The 20,426-nt window shown below is 34.0% G+C and overlaps 1 protein-coding gene across 1 annotated transcript in view; it reads right to left on the reverse strand.

Moving 5' to 3' along the window:
- Positions 1-18,792, reverse strand: part of LOC111064424 (protein dimmed) — a 76,313-nt gene extending 57,521 nt beyond the window's left edge. Inside the window, exons 1-2 of the mRNA XM_039434246.1 lie at positions 18,673-18,792; positions 1,858-2,308 (exon numbers count right to left, since the gene is read on the reverse strand). The gene's annotated coding sequence lies outside the window, so the exon portion shown is untranslated. The remainder of the gene's footprint in view (positions 1-1,857; positions 2,309-18,672) is intronic.
- Between the last annotated feature and the right edge of the window lie 1,634 nt (positions 18,793-20,426).

Genomic DNA, 20,426 nt, shown 5'->3' on the forward strand with positions numbered 1-20,426 from the left:
AGAAAATAGGTTGAATGAGGTTAAACTAGGTGCTACTCCTAAGGAGTTGGATAAGAACGCACTTTTATAGTACAAAAATGAGAACTCTTGTATAGAAATACCCTAGTAGTCCAGTCAAGGAAAGATTATACAGGGTAAAGTTGGGAAGACAATTTTTGACCCCGCAGTTCTGTTTGAGGTAGTTAGGAGGTGAACATATCAAAAGTCCCCACCCCTTCCCCCTGTGCTATGGGTGTAGGGGTGGTTTAAAGGTACCATTTTCTGGATTCTCGCATAAAACTCAAGAACTATGTATCCTAAGGACTTGACTGTCATATAACAAATTAAAGCTTACATTATTTCCCACAATATTTATCGTACAACTTTTTTATATCTCCACTAGTTTTCGAGATATCCGCTCTTGAAAGTGTGACATTTTTGGAAAAAGCACGTTTGCCACCAATTTTTTTCTATTTTTGTTCTTATAACTTTTTAAAAATCGACGGAAAAAATCCATGCTGATTATGAGCTTATGAGGCATTAAATTCTCTTCTCTAGATTGTTCTCTAGATATGAGCGTGGAAGCAAAACGCTGCAAAATGCAACTTTTAAACCACCCTCATCCCCTTAGCACATGAGTTGGAAATGGAGACTTTTTATATGTTCTCCTCCCAATTAGTCTCAACAAAGCTGCAAAGTCAAAATTTTTGTTTAAAAGATTCCCTCCAAATTCCTTTGTTAATAGGTCTATTGTTGAAAAAATTGAGATTTCACACTCAACACTAAAGATGCTAAAAAAGGTGTAGGGAAATTCGTAAAAGCGTGAAACTATACATCAAATTGAAGAGAATTTAATGCCTTATGAGCTCATAACCAGCATGGATTTTTTTCGTCTATTTTTAGAAAGTTATAAGAGCAAAAATAAATAAAATTGGTAGCAAACGTGTTTTTTCCAAAAATGTCACACCTTCAAGAGCGGATATCTCGAAAACTAGTGGAAATATAACAAAAGTTGTGGGATGAATATTGTGGGAAATATTGTAAGCTTTAACTTGTTATGACAGTCAAGTCCTTAGGATACATATTTTTTGAGTTTTATGCGAGAAACCAAAAAATGCTACCTTTAACCCTTAGACTACCGAATAGGGTCTATGGAGCTTGTCCCATCATATACCAGATAATCAATAATTTTACCATTGAGATAATATGCCCCAATACAAAAAACACGATAAAATGAATAAAATTCAGTAAATAGCTTTGAAATTTCAATTTCACATGTTATTATTGACATTATATGAAGTTATTTACTTACTTTCAACTCAAAATGACACTGCAAAACACATTAGAACAGCTTCAAAACAAAACCAGCATCTGATGCATGCATGCATGAGAGCATATAACCACAATATAACCTCAATTCACAATAATATGGCGATCAGATAGTTCTAAACCGCTGATGTATTTTACAGAATAGACCCTAGACTACCGCTGGGATTCATTACTGTGTAGTTTAGATGATCTATTCACCCACTAGGATTCGATGAACTTCTATTGGGACATATTGTCCCAGTTGTAGTCTTAGGTTGGTCATTTCTGCTGGGACATATTGTCCCGTTGGTAGTCTAAGGGTTGACCCACCCCCACCCCCTTAGCACAGTGGGTAGGGGTGAGGAATTTTGATATGTTTACCTCCTAACTACCCTAAACAGAACTGCGGGTTCAAAAATTGTCTTCCCAACTTTTACCCCCTATACCATTTTTTGAGCATTCATTGCCTGGACTATCGCCAAATGTTAATCATTCGATACTGGATAATAGCAATCCATGAAGAACAAAAATTGAAAATAATATGAACAGAAAGCTGTTTTTGCAACTCACCTCAGCTGCTGTAGTACGATAGATGAGCGCCGTCCTACGTCACAAAAGGTCTGCTCCGCGATCCGCCAATCACCAGCCTTCCCGCCAAAAAATCGACCAATCGCGTAGCACCACGTAACTTGACACCAGATTTGAAATTCAACACAAATTCAGCTAGTACTCACGACACTTCCATCATCCTACTCTAATCCTAGAATAATCCTGATAGTTTATCCTACTCTAATTATTATTATCTTGAACAGTGGCCGAATTATGATCGTAAACGACCTTGAAACTTGAAACTTACTCTCCTGCCGGGCGCCTTCACTAATGACTTTTAAAACTATTATTATTATTCTATAGTGTGTTTATCTGACAGCTGTGGATGGAGTAATAATAGATTGGAGATGTCTGGCTGGCTTTGGTTCTGCCTTCAGGTGCAAGCTCCAAGCTCAGTGTCCTTTGTGATGTCCTGTCAAGCAAATGAAAAACAGTTGATTAGTAATCATTGTCATAGAGGTGCTGAGTCAAAATACCTATTACACTGTTTCCATCGCCTATGCTATTATCATATTCTCAACACATCATGTAACAACTTGATACAAAATTATTTATATATCTATTTCAAATGTATTTTTCTAATTCCCATATAGGCAGAAGTGTATTGAGAATATGCCAACTCCTCTAGCTTTTTTAGTCTCATTGGGGTTTTTCATCATTATTATTATCTCTTGAATATATTATATTTTTGCTCAGAATAGTTAACCTTTATTTGTGTAATTCGTCAATGAATGTTAATTGTTAATGTTAATTAATTGGCTAATTGAAATAAAATTGAGTTTAAAATCATTTGTAGTATAGGTGACTAGTGATTATAGGGGAATGTTCGGCTGTAAATGCTGATAAGTTTTTCAAGTGAAAAGGGGATTATTTTAATATTATCTGAGTGATGAACAGGTAGTTTTTATTATAAAAAAATGGATTCTAGACACTAAATATGAAATATCCTTCAATAAACTCAAACTTAACTTAATTTTCAGAGATTATTACTTGAGGGACTCAAATTCACAAAGTTTTGTATGTGGATGAATGAATAAATCACTAAATAGCATCTCAGCCTGATTAGTGGAATCATAGAGTTTGGAGGACTGGAAGGCCTAATTTTTCTCAAGTTTGACGCATTTTTGACGGACCAATTCATGGGATGGAGTACTAGTACAACACACAATTTCCTATTGGCCTTATTTGAAACAATACTAATACTGGGTTGTAACAATTGGTAGGAAAGTACCCTAGCTATGTAACCCCTATCTAAGCAAACCAAGATTCAAGTTTATCACACCAATTATGACAATACATCTATCCTATCAAAAAAAATGTATAATTATACATAATAATAAAAAGCTAATGTTTATATTTTTGTTGTTATTCATTTCATTTTCAAGCAAGAGAATATTATAAATCATTGATGACAAGAAAGCAGCTCATCACACGATACAAGGAACCACGAAAACATTAAAACCTGATAGAAATAATGAAAGTCGAAAGTAATAAAAGATATTGAAGACAATAAAGTGACGTCTCGCTACTGAATCGAACTAATTGCTGGAAGTTTTTCGGTTTTAATTAATTAATTGTATAACGAGCACAGTACACGTAACAGGACCTCGGCTCCAAAATCTCATAAATTAATGAGAGTGGTCCAGTTACGAACAGTTATGTAATAAAATAATGTGCTACTGTAGAGGAGGTTAATATGTTATCATAAGTAGAAATACTTTCAGAGAGTATAAAAGTGAAAAAGTTTGTAAAAATTCTTCCTTTCTTCTAAATGTCCATCCCTGAACATTAGAACTTCCAAGCTTAGTCCCCGATATTATAGTCTATATTACATAAAAAATTCACTCAACTACCTACTCAATTCTATTGCATTCAACAAACAGTATACTGAATACTGTATTTGTGTTATAGCTTATGAAAACACTGTTTTCCAGTGAGACAACTGAAGCGCAAACCTGTCTAAAAACTATCGAATCGGTTCAATACTCCTGAATCAGGAGTTTCCATTTTCGAATGTACCTAATTACTAGAACAATTGACAGCATAAGTGGGTCATAGTGCTCGAATGGGAACCGGCGCAACAACCATAATTCTCTTTGTTTAGTTGAACCATCATAATGTTGGCAGTTCCGGATAGCTGAATTATTTCCCAATCAGTTAGACTACTTTTACCACACTCTGGTATTTTTTATATTTGGCTGCTTTTGTCGTAAACTCTGGGTTTTTGCACAAATTAGTTGCGGTGGTCTTGTTGATTTCTATGAGTTTAAATTAATGGCATTGCTGCTTTCTGCTTCTGAAAGTGGGTGAAAAGATGGACTATGGGTGGATAATTAGGTGGAATATTGTTTTGAATGGAACTCTGGAATTCATTTCAGGTTGAGATGTTCTTTGGTGACGTTGGAAGTTAATATTTCCAACTCCATATTAGATATGCAGCTGGAATCCTACTGATTTGTAAAATTACTATCGCTGCAGTCATATTATGGTTTTCTATTGAGTTACCTAGAGAACAATCGGATTGATTGGAAGCAAAATTTGAGCTCCAGAATTAACTCTATTAGAAATTAAAACTATCTTCAAGATTTCTCACGGGAGTTATTGCAGCGACATTTTGTCTCTGTTTCAATAAATACATTATTTTTCAATAAAATATTACTAGTACCATCTATTATTCTTTCGAAAATACTACCGGATTCTAGAATAAATGATTTGTCAAACTGTTCCACTATGGTGAACGCCGATTGCCAAATTCAGGGAAAAAATTGTAGAGGAACTTGAATTTAGAAAAATTAGTAAAATTTCAATCTACAACATTGAACTCGTTCAAGTGGAAGAAAATTCTAGAAAGACGTGTGTTTCATGAACAAATTAAACACATTTCAATTGTACGGTTAAATTTCGTGTACATGTAATATCTCACACTTGGTTCACCCTAATGACAGACAGAAGCTCTTCAACACTATGGAGAGTTACACTTCAACTGTCAGCATTAATTGCATGGAAAGCATTGATGCTACTTATAAGCAATACTGCCATACCAACGTGAATCTCACCATAGAAAAAACATTTTAATCATTCAACAGTGAGCCATGAAAGTGCATCGCTTGCGGTGAGAATCACTTGAAATTGTCAGCATTCCTCATAGTGGTCAATCAATGCTTCGCACTCAAGCAATGCTGACAGCCTGAGTGGTCTGGTGGCCTAGAGGCAGGTATGGTTACGGCAATTAGATCGTCAAACACTCTCCACCCTCCACTCTCCACTCCACTCCAACCTCCTCGTAATAATAATTTCAGATCAACATGCACCGCACTGAGTTTCACCGCCTCACAAGTCAGGTTAACGGTGGATGCGTGTTTTACAACACGACAGAATAACTTAAAATTTAATTTCAGAAAACAACTTCAAATATATTAGTGAATAGTAATATTTCTAACGCTGCATACCTATTTTCAATGGAAGTATCTGGAGAGTAATCGGAGTGATTGGAATACGTAAAATTTTGGGTCCAGGTGTCCAGAATTAACTCTAGACATCAACAACTATCTTCAAGATTGTTTCACGGGAGTTACTGTACCGAAGTTTTGTCTGTAGATTGCATCCGGATTATAGTTAAATTATTATAGTCATTTTTTCCAAAATAAGTCTGTATTTAGATATTGATAACGGATGCCCCTCCCCAAAAAAAACCATATAAAAAAATTTCCCCAGTAGTCATTTCAACAGTGCTGACCTTTTTCCCCCAATAATTAGATTTTGTGTCCCCCCCAAGAATTTCAAACCTTGTCATGGAAATTTCATTTACTCTTCGGATTTACGAATTTACTCTTCAATGCTGTTGAATGAGAGAATTCACATCCACCAGCAAATAACCGCAACGGTACAGATCTTGCATCTGGCACATTTTTGACTGTCAAGTGTCGGTATATTGTATATCAAGTGGATAATAATTGTCTCCTTTCTCCAAGCATAGAAACCATCTCTGACACTAAGACACCACTGGTTTCCTCACCATTGATATATATATATATATATATATATACAATCAGAGTAACCACCGTAGATAACTCACGAATTCATTTCTCTATGACACTGTATACTACAGGTCATAGTCTTGAGCAGGTCTATATACACTATAGACATAAAAATCATGGAATCATTACAGATATACTGACACACGAATCCATGGTAATATATCTGTGGTAATCACCCACGCTACTAGAATAAGAATGTAACCGGTCTTACAGCATTCTAAATGCAGACACTAGGCAGACATAAGGCAGACCTTCACTTCACTTGTCGCTAGTTATCCCCAAAACCGTTGCCAGATTCACATCAAACTGTCAGAATCTGTCATGAATAACCTCAAAGCTTCCTATTCAACAAACTACTGACAACTAAATCTTCTATAGTAGGTCCTTTCGAATGGGATCTAAGCTCATCCAACTTACAAAGTAAGCTGTCAGCATAGCTTGAATGGGAAGCATTGAGATTGTATATAAGGAACACTGACAGATTGAAGTGGATTTAGTTAAGTATGTCCATCAGGAGACGTCTCACAGTCTGCCGCGTCTACACACAGATTAACTTCAATCTTTCAGTAGAGGATGGATGGGGAGCATTGCTGTAATTTATTTGTAATGCTGATAGTTGGGAGTGAATCTCCTTATAGGTTATTATTCAGATTTTCAAGTGGCACATGAGGGAAGCCTACTTTCACAGCGCACGATTTGAGAGACTTGAGATGATACATGAGTATCGTTTTAGTCGTTCTGAAGAGCTCTAAGATTCGTTAAGTTTGAAAAATATGTGAGAAATTTAAAATCAACAAAATCCATGTAAAGAACAAAGAAGCTACATATATTATTGTTAACTATCGATTTGATTTCTATGGATATGAAAATGAGACCTATCGAATCTCCTGAATGAGTTGATATGTCGACTTTCATTGTATTCTACGTTCTGGGATGATGACAACGAGCTTCGAGATTTACTGTAGACTTCTGAAATATTAGATTGATTTTTCACTTTAGGGCTACTTTTAATATAAATCTTAGAAATTCTATTCCTTTCCTTTTAAATTATTTTGTCACAACTTGTTTCGGACATTAGTGACATTTAACATGTTGTGACAAAATAATTTAAAGGGGTACTGAGATTCATATTTTCATTTAAGATTTAGATTGTATATCATCTCAATACAATATAATTGACCGAGTGAAGTGAGGTCTAAGATTCAAGTCGACGGTTTGGCATTTCTCTTAGTGTTTAAATGTTTGAATGTTTAAATGTTTATATGTTGCGCATTTACGGCGGAACGCGGTAATAGATTTTCATGACAGGTATGTTCCGTTTTTAATTGCGCGTGGACGTATATACAAGGTTTTTGGAAATTTGCATTCCAAGGATAATATAAAAGGAAAAAGGAGCTTTCTTCATACCCCAATATTAGAGTAAAAATCAGAATATAGAATTATTCATCATAAATCAGCTGACAAGTGATTACACAGATGTGTGGAGAAGCCAGACTATTCCTGTATTTCCATAAGGTCTATAGTTTCAATCAGGTACTTGTGGATGAGAATACTGCATGAGGTCTACTGTTCACAGAGCTACTAGTATTAATAACCTTACTGGTTCTTCTCATGACAAAAAACTGAATTGACAAATTAATCACAATTAAAGTGAAACGAATCAGCTGATAAGATTTGAAAAGACAAAATTGATACAATCTGAATACTTTTATGACAACAGAACCCATATTAAACCTCTATTATATTATTGTAAATATTGAACAATAATATTCGACTTGGAGTCTTCAAATGTTGGAAAATTTTAAAAAACCGAGTGAAACTACTCAGCCAATGAAATTTTGAAATACAAAGCTAGTTCAATCTGAATAAGTTATTAACAACAGAATCTATATGAAACCTCTTTGATGATAATCATTGTGGATTGAAACATAATATTCAAGTTGCAGGGGAGTTGAAAAGAAAGTGGAGTGATGGAAGACAAAGTAAAAAAAAAAGAAAACCAAGACATATCTCAACAGTAGACGTTGTAACATGTTTAAATTTGGGTAGATGAAAAGCCCTAACAGAAATAGTAATAGGTCTAAAAATAAAGTAATTGGCTAATATCGCCAAGCAGATAATAATCAAGATAAGATAGCATCAGCTTGTTCTGGCTAAATGGTACAAGAACTTAAAAAGGATTTGAAGAAAGTTTACTACTCATAAATATATTATTTATAAAATATTTGAAGATTGAGGTTAGATAGATGTATTCACAGATCGGTGACCTAGAGATCGATCAAACCGAAGAACGTAGAATCTGACCACAACCCCTTGGCAGAGCTTTATTGCAATCAGACGGTGTGCAATGTGAAAAAACACCCGTCCACGTGGCTAATTATTAGTTAGCATGAATTAATATTATATATATAATATTAACTAGCATGCAAAGAGCATAAATATAAAACCAAATAAAAATAATTTAATGTATTCAGGAAATAAGAGTTACCAGGCGCATGAATACCTAATAAAATTTGCATGCACCAATAGTAAAACGGCAGTTAATAGGCGGCAACTGTAGGCCGATTCAAAAATATTTATATATATTTATATAATTGTAGTAGATTTCGTGTAAAAATTTGTGTAATCTATGTTATCAATATGGCTAGAATGCAAAGAAATTGTTAATCATATAATCTAAGCAATATTTTGGCATTCTTTGTAAGATCTATTTGAATTTAATGGCGGAAGATTGGGATATTTAAATTTTATGCTAATTTGAAAGCCGGAAAGAGGATCTGTAAAACTTGAGAAGGAAGAACCAGCACTCGCCAGCCAGATGCCACCATAAGAGGACCCCAAATATTTTAGAGCGAAGTACCTTATTAATAATTTTGTAAAAAATCAAAGTTAAAGTAAATTATTAAATTTCTTAAAAGACTTCGTGATGCTATTGTGAAGCAGAAGTCATTTTTCATTTTAATTAAATTTATAACCCCCTGGAGGAGACGATTCCGGCTACCATATTCCCGGACCACATGGAGTTGGATCGACATCGGCGGCTTACAAGAAGATTTTCGACACGTGAGTGATTTAAATTTGAATTTAGTGATGGGCGCCCTAGTGCTTCGAAATAATCTGATGATCAAAGCTAGCTCGCCGAAAGGGTTATTATAAATTAAGAAATTAATAAGAGTAATACTTGCGCAAGTAAAAAATTAGTATTAAAGGTACTTAATTGAAAGAAAAATATAGATCAATATTTTAGAAATTTCTATTTAATCAAAGAAGTACGAAATCTAGGCTATCAAACGTATGCATATAATATTTAATTTTTTGCAATACAATTTGCGATAATTTATCATAGTTCTAATTCACTAGATGAATGGCTCTACCTATTCCGTCAGGTGCCGAATCTTGCACCCTGAGATAAAAATATATATTCGATACAAATAAATCTACTAAATACTAGAGATTTTAATATATAGATATATTTGGATTATTAGTGGCTAATTTATCAAGCTGATCTTAGAGCACATATTTTTGATTGAATTATCCAAGCCGACAAGTATTAGCAAGTACATGTCACAGCTACATGCCAAAGAATGCATATGATTTTAAGATAAAGGCACACGGTAATGTTTCGTGCCATTAATCTAGAATATAAAGTTTAGCCTGTGATATTTTGCTGATATAAAATTATTGTTCTATTTTTTATATTATATTTTTTATCGCTCTATATATATTTTTTGCCTCGACTGATCTTTGCATTATTTGTATAATATATGTGTAAAATTTTCATGGTGTGCAATTTATTTGTTATTCCTCATCTCTATAGTATAAGTATCATTTTTATATATATTTATTATTTATTGAATTACAAGAGTTATTGGAGAAGCCCATATCTAGGCCTATCAAGATTTTTTAAGACTGAATACTATTAGAAAACCACGCCCTAATTATATTAAATCTCATGCTTTACCGACTGATGCCAAGCAGGAGGCTAATCGTTATTTTTATATAAAGAATAACGTGACAACGTCGAAGGAGAAAAGGAGGAGAACGAAAAAGCGACTGGAGGAGAAGAAGAAGAGGTAACAAAAGGAGAAGAAGAAGAGAAAATTAATAGAAGATAAGTTCGTGGTCTCGTGAAGTGTCTCTTCTTGTATAAAGCTTCCCTCACTGGATCACGAAAGCAGCTATACTTAGATTCATTATAAAATGTCAGCATTATTTACATTGGATTCGTTGATGCTATTTATTAGTAATGCTGACAGTGAACGTCACCATAGTCTTGGCCTAGTTCTAGCGCAGTATACGAGACATCATAGAAAAAGGTGATGGAAAAGAAAAAGAAGAAGAAGATAAGGTATAGAGTAAAAGACAACTTGGACCAAGAATAGAGAAGATGAGGTGCATGGTTGCGTGTTACTAGATGCAAGCAAGAAAGCATCAGCAACTTAGCCAAGGATGAAAAGAGAGGATAAGTTACACGAAATAGAGGGAAGAAGATAAAAGGACAATGTAGATCAAGAAGTTACTCCTCGAAACTTTCTAGAATCATCGACAGTGAAGAATTATCTAGAAGATTAGATGATAAATGATATGTGAGAATGAACGTGAGGATGTCTAGGAACAACAAGACGAAGATGGAAATTAAGATGAAGAGAAGAAAATGAGGTTGAGAATGAGGTGAAGTGGAAAAGAAAAAGATGAAGTAATCTGTAACTGAACGAAATGGGTAGTAAAACTATGAGGCTAAACGCTGGTGATAGTCGCGGTTTATGTTTGGAGTGATGAACCAACTCAAACTTTCGAAAGAGATGATGAAGATGAAGATGTCTAGAGCTGGTACACATTATCATTACACTGATGTCTTTATGCTTTACGACATTATAAGTTATTATAGGCTATAACAGTTGGTACAGTTCTAGTATTACTCAGTTGCTGGGTAGAGGGTAAGTCAAGTTAAGATGAAAGTTGAGACATACCGATATTAGAGTAAAAAACATTAGAATACTGTGAAGAGTAACATAAGTTTAATCAAACCATACAATAATGATTATGATGAAGGTGAATTTTTTATATCTATATAATAATACGATTTCAATAGATAGGATATCTAATAGGGTAAGAAAGGAAATGAATTCTTATTCATCATCGAGTTCAACTTGAATTTCAAATCAATAGAGTATCATAATTTTTTCGATTCATATTCATTATTAACTAAATCAACTACACTTTCGAATAATTATCAAATCCAATGAAATTTTGTATAGCCTACACGGTTCTCTGAAAACCATACTCGTTTTATGATTGCTATCCAATTCATCCCATCATCTTCTAAATAAATGCTCAGTACACTCAGGAATCACAGACCTAATAACAAATTACAATTCCAAGAGAACAACACCAAGAAATGGCTGAGATTTTCCTCGTTGTGACGCACTCTATGAAAAATGTGTTTTTGATTACTTGGAAGATCAACCGATTAATTATGATCCAGGAACATTCAAGCAACTTATCTTTTCACTAGAAAATATGTCGTAATCAATAATGTGGGTACATAATAATGTATAATACAACCAATCTATTCTTTTGTATCTAAACGACTATTCGAGGAATCTGAAACTATTGGATTCCGAAAACTAAAAAACTGTTTTTAATTTCCAAGTTCCTATCAATATCATACTTCAACTGTTGGTTTGAAATTGAGAAAAGTATAACTATCATCATCATCATCGTCATGATGGCTTTTCAAGCCTGTTCCGGGTCCATCTCTTCATCTGTCTACCAATAACGTATACAGTATAACTAACCAGTTTGGAAAAAAATTGTTTTAGTCATTCGAAAAAATTGTTATCTTCTATATTAAAAGATTAACTTTGAAAGCTAGTTGATTCATCAACATCAACTACAAGATTGAAAATATCCCATTAATATCAATGTTCATCAAGCACCCTGCACACAGGGTGGCGTCCACTAGACCACATGCGGTGCGTCTAGTGGCAGATACTATTGGACTTCACCATTGTCCCCCAAATTCAACTGAAAATATTTCTGTCTGAATAAACTTTATCGTGCGGGGGACAAAACCAAGCTTCAACACATATTGTTTTGGTAGTCATTTTCGATTCAATAAACATAAAAAATGTACAAAACTGATAAAAATAATCTGTCCCACCTATTTTCAATAAATTAAATATTTTAAATAATTAATATTATATCATTAAATAAATATTTTAAATTTCAAATATTTTCAATAAATTAATATTTTCGCCTTTTCAACACATTTGAGCAATATATTATTTTACTTTAGCACAACAGTTTTGTTGCAGCTGCCACTTGAGAGTAAAACACCACTTATTAACTATAAGTAAACACCACAATTGACTATAATTCTGAGAAACATTATCAACTCATAAAGAATACAAAAAAATATAAAAATCATTGAATTCAATAACTATTTAATGGATCAATCATTTTAAAGGAGCAATATTATTTATCCAACATTTCAGAATTCCGTGTTGAAGCCTCATCTCCTGGTTCCATAATTCTAGCCAGGGTAACAAAAAATACATTGGATAATAAATAGTTCACGAAATAATATCACTAATCCCAACAAGCCGTTAGACCTAAATTTTGGGCGTGATGTACGCAATCGTGCCACAAACAACTTTTAATCAAATGAACACAATTAGTCGTGATCTGCGCAGACCGACTGTTGACAGCAGAAGAAGCACTTGATTGATGAACTTGTGTCATAAACGTGCTGGCTCATATAGGTTAGATTAGGTTACTTGTTCTACTTGTGACATTCAGTTTCGAATTAGAACAGTTGGAAACTTCAAGGCCAGATTTGTGAACAGGAAGATGGAGCTGCAATAAGAGTTTATACCTTGTAGATGAGAGATGATTTGAGAAATTATAATTATTATTTGAACTTGTTATAAAATAAAATGACTATTGTTGGCGAATCAAAAATAAGTTTGACTTGAAAGTTGATTTTGAAATGTTCATTTGATGTTGACACTTCAAAATCGAGAAACTTCTTCCGGTTATCACACCATAATCGATTTCCAGTAAAGTGGAATCGTACATATGAAGATAAACTATAAATGGAGTCATATGATTGATAGGGTTTCTTATCAATGTGAAATCGGTCCATTGGACAAGAAAAGACAGCTCATCAGAGGCGGAGCATTCAGAGTATAAAACGAATTATTTCATAATTATTGTAAGCATATAATATATACTATAATAAGCTTGAATAGCTTAAGATTTGAAGAGCATGAAACTACAAATGAACACTTCACTATAAACCAGGGAGCTCCAACCTTTTTTATCCAAGGACCACATTGTTAATTCTAGGGAGGCTTGGAGGGCCAATAACAAGGTACGTGGAATTTGACTTGTGGGACCATCTCGCAATGGTTGATCGCTGCTTGTTTGCAGCTAATTCTACACTTATTAAGAAATGGAGTGGCTAGTAAGAGTTGTTGTCAAAAATGCGTATAAATATATATTTTAAAAAATCTGTTCCAATATAACTCTCGGCGGGCCGGACAAAATCTATCCGCGAACCGGACGTGACCCGCGGGCCGTAGATTGGAGAGCCCTGCTATAAAATATGCTATTTGGTAATAGCACAGATTTGGTTATAAAGCCTGTTGTGCTATCCCTGTCTTTATTGTTTTATCTTTACTTGCAATAATATATTAGGTTTATACAAATTAAAATCATCGTTATTCAAATCTTATAATTTCAAAATTAACAACCACAAGATACGAGTTTAATACTATGTCCGCAATATAGTGAAATAGATTCTTATCCAAGTATACTGGAATAATTCATATTATATAGTGAAATTGGAATCAATTCCAATCTACAGTGTCATATCCATAACATGCGATACGCATAATCATATTTTTTAGTTGCGGTTAAAAACTGCACCATATTAGTTGCACACTGTACACCACAACCAAAAACATATTCTCTATAGTGAAATTCATTTTTTACTGTCAGCATTGGTTGAATAAAAATCATCGATGTTATTCATAAAGAATACTGTCAGTTCAAAGTGATCTTACTATAGTTCTCTAATAATATAGTTTACACAGTGTGAACAATGGGCTTGTAGCATAAATATAGTTCATCATCCTTTTCTATGCTGATCTACACAGATATAAATGTTCTATATAAATGAGAGAGCATGGATAGCTATCATACGCAGATGTTATTATGTAATGTTGTACCAATATTTGATCAATTTGAATTGCACGTCATATATATGTCAATGCTTCGAGTTTCGAGAATGTTCTCATTCATAGGAAATCATCACAACACAGTAATGGATCAACACGGGTAGAGTATCGATTCTTCGGGATGCATTATCAGTTGATTCAATTCGGCAATAAATTATTGAATTAAGTTGAATTGATAAATTAATCATGATAGAATCGATATGGTTTCATGTACAAAATCTGGATATGTCAGTATGCCACTCTACATTTTCTACTCTACACTTTCAACCTGAATTTCCATTCACAACAGATTTTTGCCAAGATGATAACTAACTTTTCAGAGATTTCAGAAAATTAGCATGCTTTTCCTCCAAACTTTCGAATTTTATTCGATTCCGATTGCAATACTTGAATTTGATTTCTATACTTGAATTCGATTCGGATTCAATTTTAATATGATTTTTAAGTTTCACGATACTTTAAGGAATGTCCATTTTCTTCCAATCAACTATCAATTTCATTGGTGATTCGGAAAGATGTTGCTCCATTTAAAATGGATCTTTGACCTCCTTGCCACGATGATGATACTGTCGAACATTATTTCAAAATGCACATCATAATGGTGCAGCTCTTTCTCTCGCTCGTTAATTGTAACATGATGGCATGTTGCATCCAACATTGGCATTCATCGTGACCTGCCGGCTGCTTTCAACACAGCACACTGCAGACACCAACCACTCTCTCGTCTCAACGTCTAATAACGGCTAGACAGTCAACAGCCAGCTTTTTCTGCTGAAAAATATTATGAGGTAACAGCCACCTACTATCGAAACGGCAACCAGACGATGAAGCGAGTAAGCGAAAGAAAAAGAAAAAAAGTACGAATAAAGAAGAAAGATAATTGAAGTGAGAATATTCCTAATTGGGCAGAGTTAGGACTTTGAAGACCTCTCCACCACTCAGACTTGCACGAGGGTAGAAAAAGGAAAAGATGGAGAGGTTGAAGAGAAAGTAAAAAAGAGAAAATGGGATGAACAGAAAAGAGAAATAACAAGACAACATAAAATAGAGAGAAGGAGTAGAAAACGAGGGAACATTCATTGTAAGAAAAAGAGTAATGAGGATAAGTCGAACATAGATAGTATTGGAGGATACTTACAAAACCTTAGATGTCTAAAATCTTGTAGGAAATGAAGAGAGGAAAGAGAAGAATGTGAGACTTTTCATAAGACGATTTACAACATTGCTCTACAATGAGGAACTTGTGAGACAAAAGTGTGAAATTATGTATGACAAACGAACGGAGTTTAAGACGATGTATGAGGTGGAAAGATAATGATGGATGTGAAGAAGTGGTAAGAGTGTGAGAGTGTAGATCAAGATATGAAAAAGGGAGTTGATGAAGTTAAAAATATAAGGATGCAAGAGAACATTCGCTAAGACTGGGATAGAAACGGAAAAAAGCAGAACGAGAAAAGAAGGAAGAACCAGATCATGATATGTAAGAATAGGGGGAGCAGAATAATAATTGAAAAACAAGAGAGAAAAGAGACAGCGAAGATAAAATAGGGGGTAGATGAAGGAGAGAGATGACAAAGGAATGAGAAGGGAAGGAATAAATGAAGAGGATGAAAGATAGTCGAGTAATTGAAAAATAATAAGTGGAGGAAGTCCAAAGAAGAAACTTAGAACAGAAAAGGCAAGAAGAAATAGTGGAGGAAAACAACAAGATAATGATGGTGAAACCTAGCAATATTGGGAAAGAAGATTAGAAGACAAGAGAAATGTTTGTACATTATGAAATCAGAGAAATAATACAAAAGAGAGATGATGAAATATTATGAAAAATAGAGACAGTGAAGATCAAAAATTAAGATGGTTGTAAACAAAGAAGTAGGAGAAAAAATCGAAGAGAAGCGAGCAATAGGCGAATAAAAAGATTGGAGCGTGTGGCGTTCGCGAACTTTCGCTTTTTGCCCGATAGAAAGCGGAAACGTGCACATTGGAGAGAGAGAGAGAAGAGTGATCGAACGAGATGAGTAAATGGACGAGAGTCGTTTGTTGTTGCATTTTGAGAGAGCATCGAGTGATATTTCCACTTCATCGAATTCGTGCTAAACCATTGATAAGTTTGGAAATCGTGTACGAGTAGCCTATACTGTAATGCAGAGACTTCAGCTGAAATGAAAACGAAATTTCTTCCCCACATAAAGGGCCGTTAAATCAATCTGAGTGATTACGATATTTATGCTATGTTGAAGCTCGGCTAAATTAACAATATTGATTTAATGAAGTTGAAATCAGCCAATATACTAGGTTTGTCCTTTTTTACTTAAGAATTAAATACCCTGGCAACAAGAAATAACACATCAAAAGATTTGAGCAACGTTGAGATATTCGAGTATTGGAGAAGCTAATTTAATTACTGTTTGAGTATTGAATTGAGTATTATAGACAAATTTCAGAGAGTATCGTCACATTTGACAGCGTAAAAATGGAGACCATTTTATCGATATTATTTCTAGTACATAGGTAAGTGAAACTGCATATTCTAAGGGAAATATCTCTTGCAATATCCCTTGCATTCTAATCTTAAAATAGTGGATTGTTGATCATTTGTGAGACGCCTGTTCCCCGTGGCGGACTCTGTATCGTTTATTTAGTCCAATCAGCCATTATTAATCACATTTGGCAACCACTACACCAGGTTGGCCAACAGTAATTACAATTCTTCGACACCTTTCGAGTTGCACCTTCCTTAACAAGATTCCTAGCACAGATTACTCTCTCAACTCTCAACTGACATTAGTTTATCATTTCGCTCGCCGTATAGAAAACCTTTCTAAACCCGGTTTGAGTTGGTTGCGAACTGCGATCAGCTGTTATCAGGTCACTAGCCACTCCTTCGACAATTTTTCACTACTTCTCTCTCTCACTCTCCCACTCTATCTCTTTTTCTCTCTCTCTTCAATACTCTTCATCTTTCACTTCACCAAATTTCATTTAGCAAATCTTGTCCAGCAAGTGGCCCGTGAGAGTTAGGTGAATTAAATTGCTCTGTGTAATTTTTTTGCATTTCTTCAATTTTGCACATTCTCTTCCATCAACACAAATTTCCAGTTTCAGCTCCAATTGTATGATGTATGACTGAATTATCAATCACTTAAAAGTGATTCTGATATTTTGTTACTTCAACTCACATGAAGAAAATATTGAGATTTGTAATTTTATGAGAGATTGTTTTTTTTGTAACTCACAACTTGATTTCTAGAATTTTTTATTTCTCTATTTGATTTATATTTCTATTTCCAGAGAAATATAAATATAAATAGCCGAAGTTATAGTTATATAAATAACTATAGTTAAATATAGTTAAATATATAGTTAGCCCAAGTTTAGTTATATAAATAACTAAACAAATAGCCCACTAACTATACTCGGCTTCTGATTGTAGTGAACATGTAGTTCATAGAGTTAGTTCATAAAAAAACATTGAACTTGACTCATTTATAATTCAGAAGATCATTTCAATCAAATCTTTTTTCGTTTAATAAGCATAAACTGTGAATAAAACCTATTCCTGTGGAACATTTGAACAAATCAGATGTTAGAAATGATGATAATAATAATATAGAGTTCTATATTATCGAGAATTGAAAGAGTCAATCATGTTATCAGCCACAATAGTGATAAAATAAGTTCCTTACCACAAAACCATGATCATTTCTGAATGAAATACACGTGTCAATAGTCAATTTAAATTCGAAACATTGGAGACAGTCTGCACTGCAGCTTAGAAAACACTATAAAGCTCGCTAATCTTGAAATCGGTATTGTGTATACAGTAGCATTATCAAACCCATCATAAAAAATGTAGTTACTTTTCTAATGATGTTGTGATACGTCTCCCTAATGAATTGAACGAATGCCAAATCGTCAACCACAGTTAATAGTGGTTGACGACAATTATTTCTATATACTTTACACGCTTAGCAGAACCTAAAACCAATTAAATAATATGTTGATGTTGTGGAAGTTTTCCATAATTGAATAGACTTAGAACGTTGTCAAAAATCCACTTTAATTAAATAAAAATTATTATTTTACAGGAGCATGCTTTCGTGTGTGCTCACACATTAATTTTTATTTAATTAAAGTGGATTTTTGACAACGTTTTAAGTCTATTCAATCAAATAATACATGAAAAATATTATTCTATAATAAAGTATTCTAATAGAGTTACTTCTCTATAAAAACACTACTGGTTTCAGCTTTCAAGTGCCCTTATTTCAAAATCATTTACTACTCCGAATCAAAAAAGACACATGAAAATGGCTTCAAAGCTGAAACAAGTGGTGTTTATATAAAAAAAATGAAAAAGGGTACTATGTGATTGATTGTATATTGATCAATTATACTATTATCCAAATAAACCCCATATCATTGAATGACTAGCTTGATAAGCTATTTTTGTGAGAAAATAATTATTAAAAATGGAAAATAACACCAAATCTCACCTGAAATTCAAGCGTCAGGCGATGTCAACGTTTCAGAAACGAAAACTAAATGCAACAGAGACACACTAACAACCGCAGTGAGGCGACTACCAAACGAAACTGCGGCTCTAGACGCCGTAAACCGACAACTTTCCCCCCTCTGCCACTAGGACTCCCCTCTAACCGTAGAGTCAACAGGTAACCGGTAAATAACTATTGGAAGGGATCTCGATAGTGCGGCATGCTAGCTGAAGGAAAGAGAGAAAGCAACGAGTAAAAAGAGTGTGAAAGAGAGGATAAGAGAGGTGAAGAGACAGCGCGAGTGAGAGAGAGAGAACGAGCGAGTATGAGGGGGCCAGAACGGTGATTTTCATAAGTAGATCACTCGACTCCGTGTCTATCATTGAGTGACTTTTCCTTTGAACACGAGCGGTGCGGTCCGGTCCGGCCAGACTATACACGGACGTAAAAAACGTGGCGTTTCCGTAACGTTGAGGGCACGTGACTCATGTTAGGCCCATTGTGGCCCGACTACGGCAACTAACAGTGTCGTTTCAAAGAACAGTATCTTCAGAAAATTGGAAAAATTGAAGAGTTCAAGATTTTAATTGACATTTCTTCTTGAAAAGGGAGGAAGAGTATAGAATATTTTGGATACAGTAGTTGGTCAAATTGGAATGAATTGAACTTGAAAAAGGTCTCAAAGATCTTTGGAAAACTGTATGTAACTAATTGTACATACACAAGATTTTACAAGAAAATTGACAAATATAATTATAAAAAATATAGACAAGTGAATGAATATTCATTGTTGGATTTGTTAACACAGATTGTGAATAGTGTTGAAAGTTGAATTGAATCTGTAAACAAGAAGATTAGAATGATGTTCATTTTACAGATTTGAAGAAATGAGGCTAGCGCAAGATCACCAATCCCATGGAAGGACCATTCTATAATAAATTATAGTTACATTTTACACACGTTCTCCACATCACATTGCTCATTAATATTGATTGCTCTCTACATTCTCTAGAGAAATTAATTTTAGTGGAGAGATCAATAATTCAAAACACTGAGGCCCGTTTTATAGAACTCTTATCAAATCTAATAATGGAACATCAATTATATTGAATCTGTAGTTTGAATGTTCAATGGTGATTTGTTGTCCTATAAGCTAGGCCGTAGTCGAATAATTCTATAAAAAGTAAATTCGTATGGTTTTTGTTGGTGGGGAGTCCCTTACGGGAAAATAATTCTATTAAGTATTAATACACATGGAAAGTTTATGAAGTAAGTAGTAAGATAAGTTCATGAACAGTATTATGTGAGAAAATATAAATGGGGGTACTTTTAAAACTGAATGATGTAAAATCCACTTTTAAGATACTCGGATTTTTTCTTTTTCAATTTTGGAACATCAAAAGAGCTAACAAATGTGAAAGAAGTCATTGCCCTGTCTGTAATGGTAGTAGCTATTGTTTCAAACTGCTAAATAAGCAGATAAGTTAACCAAATAAGTTTTTCTCCAGTTTTTGATTGGGTATAGGGACGATAGGAGTTTTAGTAATGCCTTTAATAAACTATGAATAAATACTAAATTAATTGATTGATGATTTAATAAATGGTATTTCAATACAAGTGGTAATTTGTAAATAATTTATGAGTGAAATGTATATCATTCTCGAACAGAACTTAGTTCAGTTATGATGTTCTGACAATCCATAACTTGGGAAATTTATTGTCTGATTAAGCTTGAATTTTTCTCATAATATTGA

Source organism: Nilaparvata lugens, chromosome 8 (assembly GCF_014356525.2).
Source record: "Nilaparvata lugens isolate BPH chromosome 8, ASM1435652v1, whole genome shotgun sequence".
Classification (NCBI taxonomy): domain Eukaryota; kingdom Metazoa; phylum Arthropoda; class Insecta; order Hemiptera; family Delphacidae; genus Nilaparvata; species Nilaparvata lugens.